The sequence below is a fragment of the Corvus moneduloides genome, chromosome 10 (assembly GCF_009650955.1).
Source record: "Corvus moneduloides isolate bCorMon1 chromosome 10, bCorMon1.pri, whole genome shotgun sequence".
NCBI classification, from domain to species: domain Eukaryota; kingdom Metazoa; phylum Chordata; class Aves; order Passeriformes; family Corvidae; genus Corvus; species Corvus moneduloides.
In genome coordinates, this window is record NC_045485.1 from 13,494,588 (window position 1) to 13,504,366 (window position 9,779).

The following is a 9,779-nucleotide window of genomic DNA, read 5'->3' on the forward strand; positions in this document are numbered from 1 at the left end:
TGGAACTTTTCTAACTTTATAACATACAACAACCCCAATGCCAGAGCTTGAATTCAGAAAGCTCCCTGTAAAAAAGAAATTCTTATGGCTACCCTCTGTTGGGCTCCCTTATTTTAAATGCAAAATTTGGGCTCTAAGTTTGTATTCCAGCAGTTTAACCACTGTTCCCCTGGCAATGAGAGAGGTACAAGCCATCTGCCATTGTTATGAACTGTGGCTGTTTTCACTCCAGCCCTGTCACTCCAGCCTTTAATCTCACTCAGCTTTCAGATGTGGCGATACCCATCTCTTTGCCAGGAAAGGTTTCTGGAGCTGTCAATTCACTATCTAGGTCCATCTCATTACAATGTGAACTCCAGCCTCAGCCAGAGCTCCCATGGGATTCAGGGGGAGATCTGATAGTGCTGAATAACTGCATGGCTTGGCCCATGTGCTCATGCCAAAAGGGTGACAAGAGGCTCATGCCAGAAGTTATGGTCCCCTTTTACCTCATGTTCTTTTGCAAAAAGCTTCAAAATAGAATAATTTAAGTTTTACAGACATCAGAAGTTTATTTAAGGATTTACTTTAATTTGGGGACAATCAAAACTTTCAGTAGTGTTGCATCTTTTAAAAAAAACAACAATAACTTAAGAAAGATCCTTCTGATTCACAGCTGAGCTCTCAGTTTCCTCAGTGCACCACTCACCAGAACTTTGATTCATTATCCAATGTCAGTAAAAGCTTTCAGATGTTTTAACTTACTAAATATAAAAATTATTCTCTCAGATCTAGATACCTTTTGTGAGGCTGGTTTTGGCTGAATCATCTTATTTTTATACCACAATCAACACAATCCCAGTAATGAAATAATTTTTAGCTGCTGACTTGCATTTGTTGTTACTTTCTTCTGTCTCATATGTCTGTGTTTCCAGGTAATAGAAAACCCCTCACTAAGCAAGCCAAGTTAAAAAACCCCCAAGGTTTTCAAATCATCCTTCAAAGATACTGTTTATATCCCCAAATTGCAATCTAAAAACTAAACAAACTTTTCCCTGAGGTGAAATAAACTCACACTGGACAACAGACATTGCTAAACACTCCAGTGTGCCTGCTATATGGCCAAAGTGTTTATTCAACAGAAGCTTGGACGACAGCCACCACATCAATGTCACAGCCTCTCAGCACATGCGAAGAAAATACATGTGATACATAGCAAATTAGGTGTCCTGCTCTAGAAGGAGTGGAATGGGATTGATTTGCCACTTTTAGCAATGCTCTTTTACTGTCAGCTTGGCTTTGAGAAAAGCATTAAAGATTCTTGTCACAGATGTTTCTTTCATAAACTGTTGTGGGAGAATGACATTCTGCAAAAATGGTTTACTACTCTGCTTTCTTCTCCTGGGAAAACAAAGTGCGCTAGTCAGCCCAGCCAAATGGGCTCAAGGAACGCTCTTCAGTTATACCACAATAGCATTAAGGATCATGACATTTACAGAGCTGATCTTAGAAGCTCTCTTGGCAAATGTACAGTGTAGAGGTATTTATCCAAAGTGTGCGCCATTGAGGTTTTCTTTTTTTTTTTTGTCTCACATTAGTTCAGTGGGGTAAAACTGGCCGGTTGGGTGTTCAAAACAGGGAAGATAAAAAGGACTGAGCTTACACACCATGTATTAAGTGAATGGTTCACACTGCATTTGAGTAATTAATCACCTTTAAACAAAGCAAAAAAAAAAAAAAGAGGGAAAGGGAAAAAAGAGGGAAATCTACGACAGTACGACAGTAGTCAGTAGTTAACATATGAAGGCTCACTGGAACTTACTCAAAGTTACTGGATTGCATAAAATATAGCTGTGAGATGAAATCACTTTTTAGATCACAGAGTAAGTCTTTGACGAAGGAAGCATAATTTTAATTGGTTATATATAGGCAAGAGAGATGGGAGAAGGGAAAGACAATGAATCTATTATTTTTAGGTCATAAAGTTTACTTGAAAACATTTTGAGAATGAAAATTTTCTTACTAAAAGTCAAAAGGTTTTGTATGAGTATTTGCTATGCCGTAAAAAGGGGTTACTATAGCAACAGCAACATCATATAGAATCTATGACTTCTAAAGCACTTTCTGGAGAGAACAAGTTATCCACATGTCACATTAATTTTCATACTTTATATAAAGTTAAATAAGCAAAAAAATCCTATAGTGTCCAGGTTTTTCTCCTTTTTCAATGTTTACTTGAAGCAATGTTTTTTTCCTTATGCAGGCCTGTATTTGCACAATAGATTAAATTCAAAGGTTTTGGTGTTTCAAATGTACCCCTTGTTGTTCTTTGTACAGCTCTCTGAGTTACTGAACTAATTCCTGCTAGAATAAAACACCACTAGGGGTACGTGAAAGAAATTCCAAGTTTGCTGTGATTATGAGCAGGATAACAGCTTTGCAGAAAGGAGCATCCCTTTGTGTTTGAACAGCCTCAGCACAAACCTCAACATGTGATCCTGGGCTGCCCAGAATTGCTGCTGCTGAGCAAGGGCCATTGCTGGAGTGAGTGTGCAGAGGGAGAGGGAGTAGAGGTTTGCAGCTTCTCTCTTTCTCTTTTCCCAGGGCAGTGCTTAAATAACATCATCATTAATGGTGCCAAAGTGCCCGAGGCTTGATATAGGAAAAAATACTTGTTAAAATAGGCGTGTTTTGGGCAACAGCAAAAGAAGTCTATCTATAGTTACTACAGGCCTAGCAGCAAGGTAAATACTTAGAGGTGGGGTGTTAGGAAGTTGTTGTACAGGTTTAGTGCAGTGTTGCACAGGTATGTGGTAAGTTGATGAGACTTGATTTTGCCAGTAAGACAGTCTAGCACACATCCATTAAAATAAGTGGTTAAAAAAAGGTGATTCAAAGTTTTTAGAAGAGAAAACTTATTGGAAGTCATTCTTTCCCTGCCCCACCAGGTGGAAGTCCCAAAGGGACCTCACTGTACTCCATCTTCCAGCATGGTACAGGTCTCCATCACCAGCTTTCTCAAAGAGTATCTTTCTTTCTACAAGCAGATGTGGTTTGTCTTGTTTTTAAAGGTACTGCCTGGTGTCCTAGAAAAAGGACAATAATAGACAGATTTTATTTAATTTGAAGCTGTGACCATGTGGTCCTGTCATTATGAACACAGTTATACTGAAAATATGTGTTTTAGTTTCTTAGCTGGCTTGATTCCCAGATTGCAGTGTGGTAAGACTTTTGATTTGAGATATTAATCAAATGACAAGAATTTCATGCAAGACTAGCTTCTATAGAGGGCCCGTGTAATCTATATCTTTCTTTTCTACACCATTAATGTATTCAGGGAGCCACTTTTTTTTCTCCATCTAAATGTCAACAAGTCTGATTAAGTGTAAGCAAGAAATCAGTGTTCCTTCTTCAGTAGTATCTCAGCGCAAAGAGGACTTTCCAGAGGAGACAGTGTCATCACTTTTAGACAGACTCTTCCCCAAAACCAGCACTTCTGGAATTCTGTAGCAGCTCAAGACCGACTTTCAGACTGGGATAAGGATAATTCCCTGGCTGCAGCCCACAAAAACTAGCCGTGGTGAAAATTCCCCAGCCTGAAAATCGGTCTATAAATGCCTATGAAATAGTTTCAGTGCACACTGACACAGTTCCTGGGGAGCAACAGCAAACAATAGCCCACGTCCTGTCCGTGCCTCTGCTGGGGGCAGAAAGAGCCAAACGAGCGTGTTCACTGCTCCTGCCGCACGCACGCATGAGGTAACAGCTGACAGTATCTGACAAGCTGCAATCACAAGTACCCCCCAGCACATCGATCAGGCCCTGGGTGACTTTGCCATGGGAGGACGGGCACCATGGCTCCTGTGTCTGTGAGCTGGGTGCACCTGGTGTCACACGTGGCAGGGAGCTGCCCAGGCACCACGTGCCTGCACCATGGCTTTGCCCCATCGCCCGAGCATGAGGCATGGGGCCTTTCAGAAAAAAACTCCCAAGGAAGTGCTGAATGGTTAAAATATGTTACATGTGTTTCTGTGGAAAAAAAAAAGAAAAAAGGAAAAGGATAAGACTAGAGGCTCGGTTAGTGAGCAGACCTATCTGTTGATGTGAAAGCTGTTAAAGCTGGATTTCTCCACGAACATCAGGGATAACACCAGGCTCTAAAAACCAAGGAAACAAAATGCTAGCATACTGCTGTTGAGAAACCTGCAAGAAACTGAATCACTATTAAGAAGTCCCTTTTCCTGCCCCATTTTTTGATTTTTCATATAGTCTTCTCTTATCTATATAGTGTCATTTCCTCAAAAAAAATTTGAATGGGACCGTCTATCTTAAAAACTGCTTGAAATTATTTTGTTGAATTAGTGATACAAAACAGACACTGCTTGTCTGAAATTTCTTTCCTGGTGCTGCTATTTTGTCAGGTAACAGAAAGGGGAGAAAATAGCTATTTGAAGGCTCTTGACTGATGTCACCACTGAAAATAATGCAGGAGCATCTAAAATAATCTCAGTACAAATATCTGTCTGGTTGCTTTTTTTTATTAGTTTATTCCATATCACCATTTTGTCTTCAGATTTATATTTGGTTAGCACTTAACGTAACATATGATGTTGATAGAAAATTCTGATCCTTCATTTAGAAAAACAGTGTCTATTTTTACATAAATTAAAATGAATTCTGCAAAAACATTGAAAATATCCCCAGATGTTGTAAATTGTCTTTAATGAAGTTCATAAACTTGAATTAAAGTCCCAAGTGGCTGTGTAGTTTGTCTACAGTCATCCCTCTTTCTGCCTCTGAATGTTTATTCAGGAGGGATTTTCCTGAAGGTAACATTCAGTAACAAATATTCTTTATCTGAAGGCCCAAAATTCACATACTGGCCTGAAGATCACTCCTTGTAATAAATTGCTCATTATTAGACATTAATTATTTATTTTTTTTTACAAGTTCCCTTCTTGCAGTCTGTCTACATAAACAGCAGAACGTGAATTTAAAGAAACACATGATGAAACAGATACAAATACCCAGCGGTTGGACTTTGAAAGCTCTGTACTTGTTTACAGACTTACCGCTGACTCAGAGAAGAATAGACTGGGGGAAAAATTGCCTGTGCATAGATTTTCTTTCAAAACAGAGAGAATAAGGGATAAATACAGCTGATAAATTGTTCACAATGAATGATGTAAATATACATTTACCTCAACAGTATTATCTTCATCGTTAATGAAACCAGATTTCAGGGTTTTGTGTCACTTATGTGTGCCTTTTGCTTTCCATAAAGCACTCACTACATGGCTGTTGAGTCTAATGCTAGCTGCAAAACCAGCATAAACTCATAAATGATAGACATCTATATTGTAATGAAAAGGTCCAACCAATTGATGAGTGGGCATAATGCCATTCAAGCAGATGGGTCTGAACAGCAGCAGCCAAAACATCAAGTAAGTCCATCAAACGGAGATGTTGAGGCTGGGTACATTTCACAGCCAGGAACATTGAATGTTAAGACTGTGTAATTAGCAGAATATGACACTATTAAACCAGCTCTGGGCTGGATTAATTTGGAAAAATCTAATAAATACCTTCCACATTATGGAAGGGAGGGCCTGAAAAGATGCCTGCCTTTACTAGGATATGACAGATGGAAGTCAGGATTTCCAAGTTGGGAGTTTGAGGTTTCCCTTTCAAGCAGATTCATAGCACAGTGCTGTATTTAGATATTTCCAAGGCTATATAAGGGCAAACCCTTGCTTGCCTAAAATACATGGCATGATACTGTTATGGAAGAGGCTTCTTCCCACAGGAAGGTCACACCTAACAAGAACAAAGCTCTTGCTCCTGGCTAACATTTGCAGAATAGCAAAGTGTCTGAACACAGCTTTTAGTGATTAAAGGTTAACTTAATATAAATCATGATTTAGTCATCCAATAAGAGAGTTAAAACAAGAAAATGTGACTTTAGCTAAATGAATGGTGAAAATTATATCTGATAAACCCTTCAGGAATTCAAATTATATTTCAGTTCCATAAATTTGCTGCCCCGGAAACTGCAAATTACTCTGCTTTTCTAACACAAAACATATTTTCTATGAGATTAACGGGAAATGTGCATTGTTTATAATAACTCAGATTTCATAAATTAGCAGTGATCATATTTTGGTTTCCATTTGCATGTTTAGTTTTTATGCCTCCCAGGGACACAGAGAAAACTACTGCTCAGATACTGGCCAAAATGGCAAAGACATGCACAGTTACTTTGAAATTGCCACCCTGCCAGAGTTCTTTCTTGGAATGGGAGCTTTGGACTATGCTTGTGGCTTTCCTGGAGAGGCACTGGGAGAAACAGTCTCAATGATACCTCCCCCTGCTGCACTGTCCAGCAACAAATCCCAAGGCCTTAATGAGTGAGTTATAGTGAAACCCTATGGAAAAATCATGAGTGGTAAACTGAAGAGTGCTTTTAAGAAGAAATGTAGTGCCCAGAGTGTATTGGTCAGACTGGAGAACCAGAGCCTTGTGTGCAGTCACAGAATCTCACCGTTGCTGGAATAGCTGCAGCATGACGGAGAAGTTGCGCAGGTGGAGTGATGTGATGGGTTCATACAAACGCTCCAGGAAGAACAGCAGGCCAGGGGTTGCCTTGATGAGGGGCAATGTGTCAGATGAGTGGATATTTTCTGTGGGATGGGCAACACACTGGATGAGAGTTGAAGGGCCAGGGTGAGAAGGAGGTCAGTGATGGTGTCATCATGGTGGTAGTGCATTGCAGGCCAACCAGGCATGGTAAAGGTCTGAAGTGCAGATCAGAATCCAACATTTTCCACTAACACAGGAGATCTGTGTGCTGCTACATGGAAAGGGAAGAGGTCTCAGGCACTCTGAGGCATAAAGTAGACCTCTTTTTCCCTCTATGACCAGTTCCTGACAGAGTGTGGTCCTCTGGCCAAAGAGTGTAGCCAGACCAACTGATGAGGGGGTTGCAATGGATGCTTGTTCTGGCTGCCCTGAGAAGTTGCTGAAGAGTGAGGGACATGAGCTACACTGAGAACTAAAAAGGCATCATTACTAAGAACAGCAGCAAAAAAACAAATACAAAAAAACCCAAAGAAGTTTATTCCTCTTTATGTTTTAATGCCTTCCTCCTCCACCCCCAACATTTATATATATCCTTAGTCATTTAATAGGCTTATAATGTCACCATGGGAAAGCAAGAAGATACAGCCACAGTGCACATTAATAGACCACTAATCACAAAACAGCAAGAGTTTGGTTGACCTGAGGATATTCCAGCAAATGGTGAATATTTACATTTTTCATTATTTGTATGGCATTATGTTCACATGTAATTTTCAGAAGCAAAAGCCAAATCCCGGTGTGGCCCTAAAATGACCTGTTGAAAATGAATTAACAAGGCTGCTCTCAAAGGTGGTTCACAATTTAAAGTGGGATGTGACAAAAACAAACCTAGCACAGCATGATGCAGTCTTTATGGCTGATGATATCTTAATATTAGTTTTTCTAGGAACTGGAAGCTTGAGAAAGCAGAGAAAAAAAAAATTAAAATTTACACTACCTTGTTTAATTTGCACTACATTGTAGATGGAGATGAGGTGGTGAGGGCAAACCACTCTTAATTTTTCATCCACTAAACCAGTATAAAACATCCCAAAGAACGCATAATATCATTACTGTAACCATACTGAAGGACATTTAACCTTTGGCTTTCTATTTCCCAGTCTACCTTAGGTATAGTGATATTTTCCTAGTGTTGTTACCCAAATTTATCTTAATAGCTGTAAAGCTTCATTTCATCCATTGTAGGTTATGCTAATCATGTGGTTTCTTCAAGAAATGTTTCAGCTGACTTATGTAAAAGAGACAGAATAAGGCAGAAAACTAATTTAGAAAAATTTGGAGAAAAGGGAAAACTAATACTAAAAATACAAATTATATAACATACTCAAGATTGCTTTAAGAAATGTGTTGGGTAAAACTTTGGATTTTGGCAGGATGATACATGTTTTAAACTGAAACATTGATAAAGCCAGCTTTTATTTTGGATAATTAAGATGCAAGAGTAAACCCCACTAGAAGACAGAATTTCTAGCTTCTCAAGACCCAAAACACACAGTTTGCAAAAAGTGGCCTAAGGTCTTCTCTGCTTTACTTGCACAATTCTCTTGAAATCATTAGTGGAGCTTCTATACAGACTGTTTAATATCTGGCTTGTGAAAAATTAGCACTGCCCTTCATTTTTTCATTAAAAAAATACCCAGCTGCAGTTTGTGAGCAGCGTTGTTTGTTGATCTTTGTGGGTTTGGGAGAATTATCTTGCCAGCTATAACCCTGGCACCTGGCTGTATTCCTGGGAGCCACCCCAGGGTCAAAGCCTCTGTTCTGCTCTGGTCTGCCCACCCCTGCCTTTGCCTCCCTGAGGCTCACCTGCCTTGCCCAAACACAGTCTTCAGGACGCAGCTCCTTCTAACGACACAGGAACATCTCATCAGAGACTTTCTTTTGAAAATGTTTAGCCACAAGGACACATAGCTGCTCTATCACTTCAATCTTTAACACAAAAAGTGCCTGGTTAGTATTAATGGACCTATAACGAGCAAGAAGTATTGTATGAGCAGAGAAACTCTTTTCTGTGTCTCTGCCTTATTATTTCATTTGTGATAAATAAAATGCGGCTAGCAGCTGAGTTATTCATATGAAGGTTGGAAGAAATATCACTTTTAGTTCCAGAACCCCTGCAGATATTTACGAATTTTACCAAAATATTTTCGTAGATTCCTATTGTTTTTTTACTTAAAAATATGGCAGAACTGAACGAAATGGATAGGTCTCTTTCAAGAATAAAAAAAATTCAATTTCATTGCCCAGCATGTAACATTTTTCTCTGTGTTTCAAATATGCTGTAAAACTAGATCTCCATGTCTTTCTAATAGAGAAACGTAGCACTTTGAAAAAATCACAATAAAATATGAGAAGACTGTTGATGATTCAGCTTTCCATAGTTACACTGTTATGATATTTTTCTACTTTGTTTGCGTTGTTTTGTTTTCAGCAAGTTTTGCTTTAACTGCAGAGAAAATACAGGCTCTCCAGAATTAACTTGTGCTTTAAATCAAATATGGAATAAAAGCCACAGATACAAGGGTGTAGGTATATGGCTGTTAAGCAGATAAATCCCTTCTGCCTTATGTGGTCCAGAGCTGGAGGCCAAGATGACTTTACATTTCCTGTAAAGGTTATTTAGGCTTACTAACACTTTTATCTGAGATCTGATATATCTCCTAACAGGAAACAGCAACAAACAGGGAGAAAAACTCCTGAAATTATTGATTTGCTTTGTTGGATACTCTGCTATAGGAGCACCCTGATAAACCTTGTCTATCAGAATCTGCTGAGAATTCTTCAGTGATCCATGTTAGGAGTTGCATTTGGACTTTTTCCTAGGTCAGCTTGTTATGGCCTTTCTGTCTAAAGCACAAACTTTTGCATAGTACAGCAGTCTGAGGAGTGGGAAAACATGCTGTTCATATCAAGAAGCAGCAGCTGTTAAGTTTGAATATACCCAGAATTAGCAATACTTTCAGGTCCATAATCTAGTATCTAGAGAAAATTGAGAGTAATCACATTTCTTTTAAAAATTTAAGCATTTTAGAAAGTAAAACCAGTTTCTCTAAAAACACTGTGTTTTTACAAACATACTTAAAATTGTTTTCCTGAATCCATGACCTTTTGTATTTGGTGGGAGACACTTATTATCTGCTGAATTTTGATCTAAAATTTAG